Genomic DNA, 18,036 nt, shown 5'->3' on the forward strand with positions numbered 1-18,036 from the left:
TTAACAACCCTAATCTAATTTCTTATTAGTTACAAAAATTTCCTGTTCACTTTTTTGTCTTCTCCACTAGAGTACAGATTTCTTGAGGATAGGCACCTAACAGGTCTACAACACAGTGATTGCTAAATAAATACTGAACTAATACATTAATATAATGAGAAGTTACATTTAAAAAACCCACACGGTACCATCTAATATTATTTTCAGGCTCTTCTTGCTTGCAAAACATATGCACATTTATTCTTTTTTTTTTTTTTTAAGAAGGAGTCTGGCTCTGTAGCCCAGGCTGGAGTGCAGTGGCGAGCTCTGGGCTCACTGCAATCTCAGCCTCACAGTTCAAGCAATTCTCCTGCCTCAGCCTCCCGAGTAGCTGGGATTACAAGCACGTGCCACCATGCCCTGCTAATTTTTGTAATTTTAGTAGAGACGGGGTTTCACTATGTCGGCCAGGCTGGTCTTGACCTCCTGACCTCAGGTGATCCACCCGCCTCGGCCTGCCAAAGTGCTGGGAATTACAGGCGTGAGCCACCGCACCTGGCCAAAACATATGTACATTTATTCTATCATTTAGTGCTTCCAACCTAGTTCAACTATAGTCATCATTGCCATTATACAGGTGAGAAAACTGAGTAACACACTTATCCAAGGAACTGGCAAGGAAGCTGCAGTAGTCGAACTTGAACCCAGATCTCTTAACCAGTAAGGTAGCGACTTGTCCACTACTTCCTGTGGAATTCATTAAAGGCCGACTCCCAGCATGAAATTGAATGAATGGGATGAATACAACTTCTAGTGAGAGAATATGATAAAAAGTGCTTGCTCTGTTACCGAGCAACTGAAAAAAAAATGTTTTTTTTTCATTCCATCATTATTAATACAATTCGAAGTATATTCTGTGAATTTAAAACATAAATGATGAATAAATCAACATACTCCTGGCTTTTTTGAAAATTTTTCCCTCTGCTCTTTAACTCTCACCTACCTCCTTCCTTCTTTCTTTTCTAAGCCTCATAGAGGGCGCTCACAAAGTGCTACTTATTGATTGAAGAAGCTCCACTCAAAAAACACACCTCACACTGCAACTGAGAGACGCAGCGCCACCACCTCGGGCTTCCTTCTCTTTTCCACGCAGGAGGCGGGGCCAATTTCCCTCATTCAAATAAAAAACCAGAATTTGCATGGGGAATGGCTAGTCCTTGAGCTTATTGGCTGATAGCACAGTGGGCGGGGTACATATCACGAGCCCGGAGCCCCGCCCACAATAATTTGCATAACGGCCCCGGCGCGTGCAAGGGAGAAGCGGGTTTGTTTTTGAATCTGCGGAGGCGGCGGCGGTGGCAGCGGCGGCGCGGCGACTGAAGCGCGCGAAAAGCTGAGGCGGCAACGTCGGGGACGGCTGCGCGGGACGGCTCTGTAGGAAGGAACTTGGTTCCCCCTCCCTCAGCTTCCGCCCCAAAAGGTATATGTGAATCCCAGGGGCTGTTAAAACCACATTTTCTTAAATTACTATTGTATTTTTGAGGAGTCAAGACCGCATTATGGCGGCTGCGGGAGTTGTGTTTGCGCCTGCGCGGTTGCGGAGCTGCGGGCGGCGCTGCATGGGAGCACGTGATCTTGCGGGGTCGGGCTCTAGCTGCAGTTGTGCAGCTGGCGGGGCGGTGGCTGCGCAAGCGCAATATTCATTTTCGAGATCTAATGTTCTTGTTGGACGCCATTTGGGTTCTAGATTTAATTTTCCTCGTTCTTGAGGGGTTTCTTTGTGTTACCCTTAAAATCTCACATTTTTCAAGAAAAACATTTCTCTAATGTTGTACTCCTGGGCCGACCTGAAGCTCTTCTCTGTTTTTTCGATTTTTTGAGAAGCTGTGGACTTAATTTTCTGTGAAACTGATTGTCTTTTTTGGTTCTTGATTATAATTTCAGTTTTAAAGTATTGCTGGATTGAGGTTTATATTTAGGGTGGTAAAGATCAGCACCTAGTGGTGTTCTCACGGGAAGTGCATTTATTTGGACTGCATATTTGCAAATACATTTTTAACCCTATTTTTACCTGTTGTGTTATGAATGTGTGGAATGTTTACAAAACAGAAAGAACTTTAGTTTTGGGAATATTGGGGGAAAGGGAATAGTGGAAGAAATTACAGTGTGATCGAAAATGAAATCCCAATCTGAGGATTATTTTGGTTTTAAATATTTGATCCTAAGTAAATGAAGTTTTAATTTTGATCAGTTTGTATGTTTCTGGGCATTTGGATTTTACATGTTTTAAGTTCTTTAGGTGACTTGTTCATTACTGCTTCAGCTAGATAATTGTTGCTTTTTAAATTAATCAACTCATTTTCTTAGCATTTTTGTTTGCTATGACATGTAAGCTATAACATTTATTTGGTAAATTTTTCTGATGAAGAATTCTAGAAAGAACATCCATTACCCTGAGGCCTCTTTGAGGAAAGTGGACCATTAATAAAAAAAAAAATCTGTTCTTTTAAACACTATACTGTATACATGTGTGTTAGATGCAGCTGTGTTTGATTTTTTAATTGTAAGTGTGTTCCTGGTTTTATTAATAGTTTTTTTAGGGAAGGTAATTATAAATATGCTACTGATTAGTTTAAAATGGCAGTGTCAACTATAGTTAAATCTTATGTAACACATCTGGGGGAAGTTATATAAGATTTGTTATGATTCTCCCGTTGTGCAAATTCTTTCTTACTAGGCAAAAAAAAAATGCAAATGTTTTCCGTAGATTTCATCTATGGCTCATATATACAACAACTGGTTTCTTGGTTGGTTATAACTCTTTAAGTTTGAATCAGTCTACTGTCAAATGAAGACGTGCCTTTTGCTTTATAATCTCTGTTAATTTAGGGAAATTTTTATTGCCTAAAACAAATACCATTAGTAAATATTAACTAGATGTAATTGAAAGTAATACTTTTGGTTGGTGGATTTTTAAATGACGTCACATATGAGATAGAATGGAGTTAGGAAAGATTCTTCTTTTTTTCTCAACAGAATATTTGACCTGATGTAGTTCCTGAATCTCTAAGGTCCTCTACACACAAAGTATATTTAGAGGACAGTTGTGTAATTTTCTCCCTTTTATGTTTCTGGGGTGGTTACCTAGCAGCCCCTTTCTACCACATGCTATTTCAGGCATTTTAGAGTAGAAAATACACATAAATGTTTAGGTTAACAAAAGAACTTTGATCTTAGGGCATGGTACACCTTACATTTCCAGAAAAATGAAATACTTTGGTGTATATATTTAAGCGTATGTTTTCATTTGAATATACAGATGATTGCTTCTTAGGTTAATATTGAAGGTAGTAAGAGGTATTTGAAAATACTCGAATATGAAGAACATTTCTTGATGGGACAATTTTGATGTCATGTTTCTTACAAGGCAGATATAACCATATAAACTTAATAAGATTAATTGCCTGAACACCAACTATTAGTTTATTAGTACTTTGTTGATAACAAGTGTATTTTAAAATTTTAGTTTGGTGGTTATGATGCCACAAAATTTTGACACATATCCAACATATATAACTATTAAGACTAGGTTACTCCAGGAATGAATACCAAGTTACTGAAGTTATTTGAAATCTTTGTGGTTTTGTAAATTTAAGATTTTGTATGTAGTTTAGAAAAGACAGATTTGAATTATTAAATAATTAGAACTATTTTGGCTTTAAATTAGGATTTGCATATGTGATAAATGTATTTAAATATTTTTAAACTTACTCATTATAGAACATTTGGAAAATGTTGAAAATTAATTAACAATGCTTAGAAATAACCACTCTGAAGGTATTGGTGATTTGTGACTTCACTTTTCCATGGTTGAGCAATCTATAAATGTTTATTTATTAATTAGTTTTTCATTGGTACCATAATTTCATTTCTACTCTTTTAATGTTATGAGTGTCGTCCCATTAATTCTTCTAAAATATGTTTCATGGTTACATGATACTCTATTGTAATATCCCACATGATCAAATATTCTTTTTAAACACGTTTTTAAATGGTTACATATTATTATCTTTAAGAAGAATGTACTGTGACTTATTAAACCTTTCATTTTTTGTTTCCTGTTTTGCTTGTTGCTCATTTCTCTATTAAAAATAATGCTACAGTGAACATTCTTGTACTATACCTCAGAATATTTCTTTGAAATTACTTTCAAAGGACTTTTAAAGTAATTTGCAAAATTGATAAAAACTTTTTTGGAAAGCATTTTTTATCATATTCAATACCACCATCTTATGGGTGAAAAATAGTGGCTCATTAACTTTTTTTGATAACTAATGAAGTTGAATTTGTTGTTGTTTTATGTGTGCATTTTTTTTCATTTTCTGTGAGTTAGCTGTTTGGCTTTTTGTATATTTTTCTATGGTGAGTGTTACTGTTTTTCTTATTTGTTAGTAACAGCTACTTATGGCTTTGAGGTCCTTAGCTTTTAATATTTGTCACAGTAATTTTAAAATTACCTTTTAAATGGTTTATGATTTTATATGTTAAGAAGTTTTGCATTTTTATGTTGTAAAATGTACTGCTTTTTTTTTTTTTTTTTTTTTTTTGAGATAGGATCTTGCTCTGCTGTGCATGCTGAAGTGCGGTGGCAGTGATCTCTGCCCACTGCAGCCTCGACCTGCCAGGCTCAAGCAATTCTCCCACCTCTGGAGTAACTGAGACTACTGGTGAAGGCTATCACACCCTGCTAATTTTTTTATTTTATTTTATTTTTTTATAAACAAAGTCTCATTATGTTGCCCAGGCTGGTCTTGAACTCCAGGGGTTGAGAGAGTTTCCCACCTCAGCCTCCCAGAGTGCTGAGATTACAAGCATGAGCCACCATGTCCAGCCTGCACTGCCTTTTTCCTTTGTGATTTCTACAACACTTGTCTGCCTAGAAAATATTACCTGTTGTGAGGTGAATTACATATTTATATTGTATTTTATTTTATTATTACTGTTTTTTGGGGTGGAGTCTAGCTGTGTCTCACAGGCTGGAGTGCAGTGGTATGATTTCGGCTCACTGTAACGCTCCACCTTCTGGGTTCCAGCGATTCTCCTGCCTCAGCCTCCCAAGTAGCGGGGATTACAGGCGTGCATCACCACGCCCTGCTTTTAGTAGAGACAGGGTTTCCCCATGTTGGCCAGGCTGGTCTTGAACTGCTGACCTGAGGTGATCCGTCTGCCTTGGCCTCCCACAGTGCCGGAATTAGAGGTGTGAGCCACTGTGCACAGCCTTGTTCATGTGTTTTGTTAATTTTTTTACTAGAACTTTTTCTGGAAGTTTTAATAAACTTAAAAAATACTCTTACATCTATGTGGACATGTCTGTATTTTGACATATTTTGTGTTAAGATAAGTTACTAATTTCCATTTTTTCCAGATATCTAGTTTCCATAGACTTGATCCATTTCTTATTGGTTTGGTTGCTAATTTATGAGCTAGATTTGAGCAAACAATTCTGATTCATATACTAGGAATATTTAACCTGGGGTCCATTGGCCTCTAGGGGTTCTACCGATCCCTCGATATTTGATATACACCATTTTATGTGAGTCTGTGTGTGTGCATTTTTTCCCCCCCAAGATGGAGTTTTGCCCTTGTTGCCTAGGCTGGAGTGCAATGGCACAATCTCAGCTCATCGCAACCTCTGCCTCCCAGGTTCAAATGATTCTTCTGCCTCAGCCTCCCGAGTAGCTGGGATTGCAGGCATGTGCCATTACGCCTGGCTAATTTTGTATTTTTGGTAGAGACGGGGTTTCTCCATGTTGGTCAGGCTGGCTCGAACTCCCTACCTCAGGTGATCTGCCTTCCTCGGCCTACCAAAGTGCTGGAATTACAGGTGTGAGCCACTGCGCCTGGCCTCGTAAGTGCACTTTTCTGGGGAAACAGTGACAGCTTTCATTAGCTTCTCAAAAGAACATATAATACATAGTTTAAACAGAGATTGACAATGACTGTATCTGGGCCTTATTCTTAGAGCATTATTGCATTGTTTTATTTGCTGTAGGATTGTACACAATTTAAATATGTGTTTGTAGTGCTATATCCTATATAAAATGCAGTAGCCACTCACATGTCCATTTTACAATTTTTTTAGCTAATTGTGGCTGTTTTTGCAGATGAACTTTAGGTTCATTTGGTTAATTAAGAAAAGAAAAAGCTAGCTAATGGTTTTGGTTACAATTCCATTAAATTTACATTGGGTGAATTTATAACCTTATACTATTTTTTTTTTTTTAATTCATGAGTATTACACCCTTCCTGTAGACTACCAAAATGTACTATTTGCTAGGAGCTCTGGGAGAATTTGTGGTATCTGTGACTTTTCAGGAAGATGTTTTACAGCTATAATTTTAGTAGAGATGAATTAGGAGATGATATAAGATTATATTTCTGTTTTTAATCTGCCTTAGGACATGATGACATAAAAATAGTGTCAGTATGAAGTTAGACATGGTAAAAATAAGTCGCAAAGTAAAGTATTGTACAATATTTGAAATCAAAATCCTTTTTTCTTAAACAAAGACAATTTGAAAAGGTACCTTATTCCTTTTCTGGCCACGGTGGACCTTAATCTCATAATAAAGATAAAAATTTTTTATTTTAATTTCCTTGGTATCATTAAATTATTATATTTTCTCATAAGGATGTTTCCCTAATTATTAGAATAAGTTTATTCTTCATTAAATCTCTTTTTTATGCTGATTGCATTGAAAAAGATTATCTCCATTAATAAGGGTGTATTTCAGCTGTAATTCTACTATCTTAAATAATTGATTCAAGAGTCAGTTTATTGCCAAAATAACATTTTTATTGAACTAAACTTGTAAATTAGTGGAGGCATGAAAAGAAGAAATCAAGGAAATATAGAACTCTAATGATAAAATATTATTGGCTTTATGAAAATAAATCTGGAAACTAGATATAAAATATTAAGATATTTCCTTTAGTGGAACTCTCTTTTAAAATTCTTGCATGTTTGACCTTATATTTTATTAGAGAGGTCAACACTATTTAAATGTTGCTTTGCCATGTTCTTTCTCAGATGTCCTGCCGTCCACAGAGTAAATCAGGGGCTTCTCCAGGCATTTTAATTTGTTGAAAACAAAACTAAGTTTTTTATCGATGATTTCAGCTTGTGTGGTGGAAACCATTTTGTATTGGAGACAGAGTGAGTGCTGGGGAGCATTTTCAGTTAAGAATGAGTAGATCAGGGCTGCTAGTGCTTGTTTATATGGTGTGAATGTTTTCAATTTTAAGTTTCGATCATTTGGATTTTAGAATCTTTAAGAGGATGACTCCGGTACCTCAGCCACTTTTCAAAAAAATGCCAGAGGCCTAAGGGAACTGTTATTACCTTCCTGAGATTCTTTATAGTTGACCTATATGAATATGAGAATCTGTGAAATGAAGATGACTTATTAAACCATCAGAAATATGCACTTACTCATGTCTGCAGTTTTCCATTGCTCAGAGTATTACAAGAAACATTTTGTGTTCTTTTATATCCAATAACTGGTAGTAACTAGCTGTGTTTAGGAGAGAGGATCCCTTTGTATGATGGTGATGTGAGGTAGTAATGCCATAATGTCTTACTATATATGATCCGTTCTCCCTATCTTTGTTGTTCGTATAGCCCTATGCTACTTGGGGGAAATATTATCTGGTTTGGTACCTAGAAATTATGTGTCCATCACTCCTGGCACTTTAACATTCTAATAAGAAATTTGATTTGTATGTTAGAATAGTTATCCTCAGAACTATCAAAGCTGTAAAAGGAACTTTCTTTGGTTCAGTAATTCTCAATGATAATGCCTACCATTTTGTAGTAGGATAAAGCTAAAAGATGGAAAGGGAATCTGCTGTTTTGAGGACCAGGAGAGTTTGATGGAACAATAAAGAATGACTTGACTGCTGCAACTCATTCCCAGCTAAGGCTTTGGAGCCTTAGATGTATATCTGCCCTGTTACTCTTACTAGATAGAATGTCATAGGAAAAGAAAGAAATAGTAAAAAGCATAAGGGAAAAGAGGGACCACTTTTGAACTCAAAGTTTCCTTTTAGGTGATAAATGTCTGAAGTGAATTCAATTTGAGTAAAAACTAAGCTGCCACAGTATAGGAGACTCCATTTCTGTTGTTTAAAGATGATAATGTGTTTTTTTCTTATGTAACCATACAAAGTAAGACTGTTTAGAGTTGATAAGTGATTTTGCCTTAACATATGGCTTCCATCACTAGCGGAAACATGATTACTCTCTAGTTCCACTAGCTAGAGGCAAGGAAGAAAGAACAATGGGAGTGCATACTCTTTCTTTTGAGAGCATGATATGGAAGTGGCACATAGCACTTTGACTCATAGTTTATGTGTGATCATTTAGTCATTGGGACATATTTAGCTGGGAAAGGAAGTCTGGGAAATATATCTAGCTGGATAATCATATACTTAGCTAAAACTAGAGAATGTTATAAAAGAGAAATGGATATTAATGAATAGCATTTTCTGCTATATAAGGAATTAGGAGAAGTGGTTTCAAAGTACTTCATAATTTGATACTGAAAACTATTTCTCTGTTTTAAGATTTAGGTTCAGTTATAGTATAACTCTATATATCTTCCATTGAAATGGTATTTTGGGGGTTTTGTGTTCGTGATTTGTGACTGGGGTCCCAGTTATTATAAATATTTATATTTGATAGAATTCTCCTCCTCTCTGCTTGCTACTGAAAACATTAAATTATGATTAGTTTTGCGAGATTTGGAATTCCTAATTTTTAAAACTCAGTGTAGTATTTTTGAACTTTACAGGTTAACTTGCTTAGTTCAAAAGGACTGTAGATGAATTAAGTGACAAATGTTTGAATAGTTTATGTTTGCATTATTTTATCCAGATTATTTTTTTCTCTTTATAACTGTATGTATAAAATACACATTTTCCGTGATGGAAAATGTGACTTTTTTTTTTTTTTTTTTTTTTAGTTGAGACTAGGGTCTCACTCTGTCAGCCAGGCTGGAGTGCAGTGGTGTGATCATGGCTCACTGTAACCTTGACCTCCTGGGCTCAAGGGATCTTCCTGTCTCAGCCTTCTAGGTAGTTTGGACTACAGGCACATGCCACCATGCCCAAGTAATTTTATAATTTTTTTGTGTGTGGAGATGGGGGTCTTGCCATGTTGCCCAGTCTGGTCTTGAACTCCTGGGCTCAGGCAATCCTCCCCTCTTGGCCTCCCAAAATGTTGGGACTACAGGTGTGAGTCACTGTGCCTGGCCAAAAATGTGACTTCTAGGAGCATTGTAATATACACTGGTAAAAAGATTGTGGTTGTAAATCCTCTGCACATAGGCAAAACTTAACTGATCAATAAGTAAATAGTTAAAAGTAGCTTTCTATGGAATATGACAAGTAAAACAAGAGATGTTTTTATAGGGTACAGAAAGTGGTGAGAGTGTTGGAAGGATATCAAGGAGATTTTATGGGAGTTGTATTTTAAACAATGAATTAGACAGATAATACTAGTAAAGGGAATAAATAGTATGTTCAAAATCTCAGAGGCCAGAAAGAAAGGTAGTGTGTTAGGAGAACTCTTAATAACTCTGATACATATCCTTGGTTTTTGTGAATAAAAGTCATAATTGCCATGGCACCCACATAATATGCCTAATAAAGCATGTTGTTACTCTCAGCTGGAAATTCTCTATTTTCTCTTTGCTTTACTTTATATATATATTTAAAGGCATTTATTCCTTTCCACTTTTATGTTTATAGTTATTTGTGTAGTACTTTATAAGCTTCCTGGGGTTAGGAATCATATCTTATTGATATATCTGACAATTTTTTAAGACAAATTCTTTCTAAGGTATGGTAAGACCACTATTAAAAGTATAAGATTGCTTTCTACAGTATTAAAGTATTAATATTGAATAAATACTTGCTTATCAAAAGAATAAAATTCCTACGTTTTAGGTGGAGGTGAAAAAAAGGGAATAAGATATTCTAATTATTTTCTTTTATTTAACTCATTATCCACAGATGTCAGAACTTTTTTTAAAATCAGACATGTAATTTACTCAAATGGCAAATACCCACATGATAAATTGTCATATGGGAAGATTTGACAGGCACTTTATGTATGAAAAATTATAAATAGTCAGTTTTAGGAAAAAAAAATCTTCAATGTCATTCATTAAGAACCAGAAGAAAATTAAGAAAACAAGGAAGCACCTTTGCTTGCTTATTAGTAAAAAGTTTCTAAAATATGACTGTGAAGAGCCTGCATATATAAATTAATAAGGGTTTGAGGAAAAGATGGAATGATATTATTTTGTATTTTAGGTTTGTATAATCTTCTTCCCCCACCAAACTGACTTTAAATGATTTAAACGTTGAAAGATAAAAGTAAATAAATAAATGAAGAAAGAAAAGAAGAACAAAAGAAAAGTCAAAGAATTTTCCTAAAATCAGTTAGTTACACAGTGAAGTGGAAAGAACAGTAGTTTTGTATTGGGACCTGGGCAATTAGTGTCTCCTGTCAGTGTTCTTTATCTTTAAAATGTGGAGTTACCTCCTACAGGGTAACGTTTTGAGGGTTAAATACGATTAGATATATAAAATGCTTAGCATCTGTGCCTCACACATATCTCTAGTTTTAATCAATCGGTGAATCAATTAGTCATTCATGAATATTTATTAAGAAGCAACTATGTGCAGGGAGCCCTGCAATGCAGGGAGATTTATAGAAAATAATATTCTTGATTTCTGGAGCTAGAATTTAAATGCATTTAAAAAGTAACTTGGAAAGGTGGGTTTCATAATACCACTCACTAGTAAGGTAAATAAGCATTTAGGAAAGTAGTTTACTTGTAAAGGTTTGTGATGGAGACCAGTTTTAGGACTGACTCATTTAAAAACAAATGGGTATTTAAAGGGAAAAAACCCCACAAGATTACTAAATTCACTAAATTTACACTAAACATCTTCCTGGTGAAAAAGCAGCCATTTTCTCACGTTAATTGTCATATCTGCAAGGTTTGGCAGTGTTCATCCTTGGCAAAGTTAGGGATGAAGACATTTTGGGCAAAGTCCACATAGAATTACTCCTTGCTCTCCTTTTAAAAAATCTGCTGGACGTGTTCACTCAAAATTGATACCAAGTATCATTTTTCATCCATAGCCCTTCCTTGAAATCAAGCTGCAGCCTCTTAAGGCATAGATTTGGCCATAAAGTTTGTTAAATGATTTTCTGAATTGGTATATTTTCATGTTTTCTTTGGCCATTTAAGTCACATAGGTCTATTGAGGTATTGACCTATGATGTAGTAAGACATCCCTATTGTGTGCTTAACAAAACTATGTCCATTTGATATGAAGGTAAGAGTTAACCTCTGTATGGATGTTTTGTGAAGTACTATAATTGACTTATTTATTTATTAGCTTGTCTCCACTATCAGAAACCAAGTCATCTGACTTATCTCAATGAGCTTTCTTTCATCTGCAGTACCTGTAATTGTAGGGTATCTTGGGGTTTTCTGAGATTCCCACATTTATCAGTATTCCAGGTGTTTTGGAAAATACTATTCTTTATTCCCTTCAAAGCTTGGAATCTATAAGCTATAGAAGAGATACTAAATTGATTTCTCGTGAAGATTTAGTAGGCATGATTTCTATATTTAAGATGCAGTCCTTGGGAGGCTGAGGCAGGAGAATCGTTTGAATCTGGAAGGCAGAGTCTGCAGTGAGCCAAGATTGCGCCACTGCGCTCCAGCCTGGGCGACAGAACAAGACTCCATCTCAAAAAAAAGAAAAAAAGATGCAATTTTTGTTCCCTGTAGTACCTAATTAAAGGAAATTTGTGCTTATTTATTTATTTGTTTTTTTTTTGAGACAGTGTCTTGCTCTGTTGCCCAGGCTGGAATACAGTGGCATGATCTTGTCTCACTGCAACCTCTACCTCCCAGACTCAGGCAATTCTTGTGCTTCAGCCTCCCGAGTAGCTGGGATTACAGGCATGCACCATCACGCCCTGCTAATTTGTGTATTTTTAGTAGAGATGGGGTTTCACCATGTTGGCCAGGCTAGTCTCGAACTCCTGACCTCAAGTGATCTGCCCGCTTCAGCCTCCCAAAGTGCTCTGCTTATAAACGTGAGCCACTGAGCCCAGCCTGAAATTCATTTTTAAATTTCACATTTCCAGTGTGGTTATGGTTACAAATTTGATTTATCCAATTTTTTTTTTTTTTTGAGACAGAGTCTCACTCTGTCACCCACGTTGGAGTGCAATGGTGCAATCTCGGCTCACTCCAATTTCTGCCTCCTGGGTTCAAATGATTCTCCTGCTTCAGCCTGCCAAGTAGCTGGGATTATAGGCGCCCACCACCACACCAAGCTTATTTTTCTATTTTTAGTAGAGATGGGGTTTCACCATGTTGGTCAGGCTGGTCTTGAACTCCTGACCTCAAGAGGATCACCTCAGGTGATCCACCTGCCTCAGCCTCCCAAAGTGCTGGGATTACAGGCATGAACCACCGTGCCTGGTCTGACTTACCTAATTTTATCCTGGTAGGAAGGAGAACAGATTCTTACTGAAACTGTGTAAACTGAGTCATAAAAAGTAAAAAGATTGAGTTATGATACTTCATACAATATTTAATAATTGTTCTAAGCAGTCTCTGGACAAGGCTGAACAACATATTCTGTATTTTTCTTCTTCTTTTTTTTTTTTTTTTTTGAGACGGAGTCTTGCTCTGCCGCCCAGGCTGGAGTGCAGTGGCCAGATCTCAGCTCACTGCAAGCTCCGCCTCCCGGGTTCACGCCATTCTCCTGCCTCAGCCTCCCAAGTAGCTGGGACTACAGGCGCCTGCCACCTCGCCTGGCTATTTTTTTGTATTTTTTAGTAGAGGCGGGGTTTCATGTGTTAGCCAGGATGGTCTCGATCTCCTGACCTCGTGATCCGCCCGTCTCGGCCTCCCAAAGTGCTGAGATTACAGGCTTGAGCCACCGCGCCCGCCCTTTTTTTTTTTTTTTGAAATGGAATTTTGCTGTGTCGCCCAGGCTGGAGTGTGGTGGCACAAACTTGGCTCATCGCAACATCCGCCTTCAGGGTTCAAGCGATTCTCCTGCATCAGCCTCCCGAGTGGCTGGGATTAAAGGCACATGCCACCAGGTCCAGCTAATTTTTGTATTTTTAGTAGAGATGAGGTTTCACCATGTTGGCCAGGCCGGTCTCCAGCTCGACCTCAGGTGATCTGCCTGCCTCGGCCTCCCAAAGTGCTGGGATTACAGGTGTGAGCCTCCATACCCGGCCCGATATTCAGTATTTTTCTATAGAATCATTCATAAAATGTTTTTGGTGGCTTCTTTAGCTTATAACCTATATTAAAACCTTTCACAGGATATTTTTTCCCCTAATCTCTGAGGGGGAAAGATACTACTATTTCTTTTTTTTTTTTTTTTTTTTTTGAGGCGGAGTCTCCCTCTGTCACCCAGGCTGGAGTGCAGTGGCCGGATCTCAGCTCACTGCAAGCTCCGCCTCCCAGGTTTACGCCATTCTCCTGCCTCAGCCTCCCGAGTAGCTGGGACTACAGGCGCCCGCCACCTCGCCCGGCTAGATTTTTGTATTTTTTAGTAGAGACAGGGTTTCACCGTGTTAGCCAGGATGGTCTTGATCTCCTGACCTTGTGATCCGCCCATCTCGGCCTCCCAAAGTGCTGGGATTACAGGCTTGAGCCACCGCGCCCGGCCGAAAGATACTACTATTTCTATGAAGTACACCTTAAGTTGGAGGTTAGAGATAGATTGAGAAGAAAGTATTCTTCTCTTATGACTATTTAAAATAAAACATTAACCACAATTAAATCATTCATTTAGTCTTAGGTAATTCTTGTGTTTTTGATCTTGTGTTAAGCAACCTACTTACACAGAATTGACTGGTCTGTAGAACATAACCATGAAAATCATGATCCATTCCCTTGATACAGTTATGACAGTTGTTGATTCATGATGTCAGCTTTATACCAGGATGCCTGCATCTATGAGTCTCTTCCATGTAAATAGTAATAGTTAAGACGATTTGGTACAGTTACTAATAATCTTTTGATGTTTATTTAAAAGACTTAATTTATAAGACACATTTCCTCAGGTAGGTGGCAGCAAAAATCTTGACTCATGTTTAGTTCTTGAGTGTCATTGCTTCTGTGTGGCCTAGTTGCTCACCTCTTGTATACAACTGTCATCTGTATAATTTTATTCACCATTGATACAGTTTGGATCCGTATGCCCACCCAAATCTAATGTTAAATCATAATCCTCTATGTTGGAGGTGGGGCCTGGTAGGAGATAATTGGGTCATGGGGTGGATTTTTCATGAATCGTTTAGCACCATCCCCCTTGGTACTGTCCTCCGCAGTAGTGACTTGAGTTCTTGTGAGATCAGGTCATTTAAATAGTGTGTAGCACCTCTTTTCTTTCTCTCGTTCTCGCTTCTGCCACGTGATGTGCATGCTCCCCCTTTGCCTTCCATCATGTTTGTAAATTTCCTGAGCCCTCACCCCGAGAACCCAAGCAGATACCACTGTACTTCCTGTACAGCCAGCAAAACTGTGAGCCAATTAAACTTCATTTCTTAATAAGTTACCCATTTTCAAGTATTTCTTTATAGCAATGCAAGAATGGACTAATACAACCGTTAGTGAAGATTTCCTTACCTGTCTTCTAGGACCCTTGTTTTCCAAATGCTTTGTCTTTTTATCGACTTATTCTGTCCTTGGCAGGAGAATTCTTAGAATTTTCCCTGCTGATAGAAAGCTACACATTCTCCAGTAGCTTTTTGAGAAAGGGTGCATGGGAGATACCGGTTTTAAAGACCATGCATGTTTGAAAAATATCATTCTATATTTTCATGCTTGATTGATAGTTTGGCTGGGTATAGAATTCTAGGTTGAAAGTCTTTTCTTTCAGAATTTTAAAGACACTGCTCCATTATTTTCTTCCTACTATTATCACTACTGAGAAATCTGAAGCCATTCTGATTTCTCCTCTCAGTGGAAGCTTATAGAATTGATTATTAGTCTTTAGTCTTATGGCATTTCAATGGAACGTGCCCTTGTGTGGATCTGTTTGTTATGGTCTGCTGGCATACTTGGGCTCTTTTGGTCTGGAAATTCTTGCCCTTCAACTCTGGAAAGTTTTCTTAAATGATTTCATTGGTGATGTCTTTGTGTTTGTGTGTGTGTGTGTGTGTGTGTGTCATTCCAATTTGAAGTTTTGAATGGATACTCCAATCGTATCTTTTCTTCTGATTTATAATTTTGCCTTTTTGCTAAGGTTGGTTTCTTCAGCTTTATCATCCAGTCCTTCTATTGAGTTTTTCATTTTTTTCTATCATGTTCTTAATTTTCATTCCTTTTCTGTAGCATTGTATTCTTCACTCAAGAATATAACATCTTGTCTGCATATATTAATTTTTTTTGAAGTTTTCTTATTCCTGCATAGTCTATTGCTTCATGTATTTTTTTTGCTTTCGTTTTTCTTTGGTTTCTGTCATGTTGGAAACTTTTCTCCATTGCCTTTTTTAGCTAACTGCATAATGCGATGTGATGTGGAAGATTAAAAAGTTGATTGCCTTATCTAAATTAGACAGTTTTAAACTTCCCTTTAGGCTGATCTGGGTGAGCCATTTTGGGAGAGTTCTCCAGAGACCTTAGGTCTTACGTCTTGTGCTGGTCAGACATCCCCAGAGAATAGTCTTCCATTTTTATAAATAGAGAAATAGGCTCTGATTGCCAGCACTCTGGGAGATTCATGAAGAGGACTAGGGATCTCTGCAGTCTGGACTTGGTCCTTCTCTTTTTGATATGGTACTCTTAGTTTTTTGTTTTTTTTTCTAGGCAGAATCTCACTCAAGCTCAGGCCTGAGTGCACTGGCACAATCTTGGCTCACTGCAATCTCTGCCTCCTAGACCAAGGGATTCTCTTGTCTCAGCCTCCCGAGTAGCTGGGATGACAGGTGTGTGCCACCACGCCCGGCTAATTTTTGTATTTTTAGTAGAGATGGGGTTTCACCATGTTGGCCAGCCTGGTCTTGAACTCCTGACTTCAGTTGATCCACCTGCCTTGGCCTCCCAAAGTGCTGGGATTACAGGCATGAGCCACCATGCCTGGCCAGATACTCTCATTTTTAACTGCAGATACTGTCTTCAGACTTTTGTTAGGGTTGGGAGGAGCAGATAGTCACTGTTAAATGTGTTTGGTAAAGGCATCTAAGATATCTTTCTGCTTCTTAAACAGCAGTCACTATTTTGGCCATTTTATCCTTCTCTCTGCTCCCTTCACTCTGACTTTCAAAGGTGCTTAGTTCTTCTACTTCCTATGATTTTTCAGGTTTCTGCCAGGTAAATTGGATTGGTTCTTAACTTGTTACCACTGCAGCTTGGAATATTGTGTTTTAGGGATTGCTACGTTAGTTACAGCTGGTCCTGCTTATTTATTTATTTATTTTTGAGACCAAGTCTCACTCAGTCACCTAGGCTGGAGTACAGTAGCTTGATCTCGGATCACTGTAGCCTCCACCTCCCAGGTTCAAGCAATTCTTGTACCTGAGCCTCCCTGAGTAGCTGCGACTAAGGTGCGCCACCACACCTGGCTGATTTATGTGTTTTAGTAGAGATGAGGTTTTGCCATCTTGGTCAGGCTGGTCTGGAACTCCTGGCCTTGAGTGGTCTGCCCACTTTGGCCTCCCAAAGTATTGGGATTACAGGAGTGAGCCATCACGTCTGGCCGGTCCTGCTTATTTTTCAGCTTCCCAAATCTTTGTGGCTGTTACCTCTTATTTCTCTCTGTGTTTTAGGATTTATGCCTAAAAAAAAAAACAAAAAAAAACTTTATTGTAGTTTTAGTGGGATTTGAGGGAGTGAAATTAGGTGTTCTTAGTTCATCATCTTAATACCATTCTAACATGCGTTTTAGATTTTAATATGTGTAATGTTAATAATAACTTACAATTAGAGCATCTTAAATAAACAAAACATATATTTCCTCTGAACCAAATACAGTGAAACTTTTTCTTTAGATGCTATAGTTTTCAATAATTTGCATATGCAAAGTTTTCAAATAGCATAATATATAAAAAAATGTAATGGTTGACTAGAGTTAATTCTAGTTGTTTTTTTTTTTCTTTCATTACTAATTATGTGACTCCTGGCAAATGATTACATTCACTGGTCTTAAAATTTGAGATTGTAGCACTCTTATTTTACATGGTCATTGTAAGAGGGAAATAAAAAAAAAATTGAATGCAGCTTGAGCAACATAGTGAGACATTATCTCTACAGAAAATTTTAGAAATTTGCCAGTTGTGGTGGTGTGCACCTGTGGTCCCAGTTAATCCAGAGGCTGAAGTGAGAGAGTCTCTTGAGCCCAGAAAGTTGAGGCTGCAGTAAGCTGAGCCATGATTGCACCACTGCACTCCAGCCTGTCTACAAACAAATAAACGAAAAAACAAAAAGACTTGTGAAAGTGCTGATTTTTAATTAGGAAAAGATTAAACATTGGATAGTCATGGAATTGTTTCCTGAACATTAGAAATTGGTTGCAAGTAGTTATGCTTCTATAAATTAACAATGATTGGTCTCATTACAAATGACCCTATATAAAACAAATTTCTTGTAATCTGTGACATTGTACAATCAAGCTGAATCTTACTTTTTTAGTAATAAAAATTAAAAGTAAATCACTTAGGTTTCCTGTAGATTTTCTCAGAGTCATCTATCATAAGCACATAGTAGTTCCTATGTAGTTCCTGAAAAGTGCCCTACAAAAGTTATTTTTCCATCTTGGATTCTGAAGTGCAGATGTTTTTAGGCCAAGACTAAAATCTTAGTAGACATATTAGTTGACTACTTCTTAGAAAGTAGGAGTTGAGATCCTAAAAATGAAGGTTCTTTTGAGGTTTTTGTGGTAGAAACAAAAACACTGAGAATTTTAGCTCACTATTTATTGAGCAAATAACTGTGTTTTATC

The 18,036-nt window shown here is 37.3% G+C and overlaps 1 protein-coding gene across 3 annotated transcripts in view; it reads left to right on the top strand.

Moving 5' to 3' along the window:
• Positions 1–1,268: 1,268 nt before the first annotated feature.
• Positions 1,269–18,036, top strand: part of ATF7IP (activating transcription factor 7 interacting protein) — a 136,294-nt gene continuing 119,526 nt past the window's right edge. For all 3 annotated transcript variants that reach the window (XM_003906038.4, XM_009180266.3, XM_009180259.3), the window contains exon 1: positions 1,269–1,459. The gene's annotated coding sequence lies outside the window, so the exon portion shown is untranslated. The remainder of the gene's footprint in view (positions 1,460–18,036) is intronic.

This window comes from Papio anubis, chromosome 9, assembly GCF_008728515.1.
Source record: "Papio anubis isolate 15944 chromosome 9, Panubis1.0, whole genome shotgun sequence".
In the NCBI taxonomy this organism is placed as follows: Eukaryota; Metazoa; Chordata; class Mammalia; order Primates; family Cercopithecidae; genus Papio; species Papio anubis.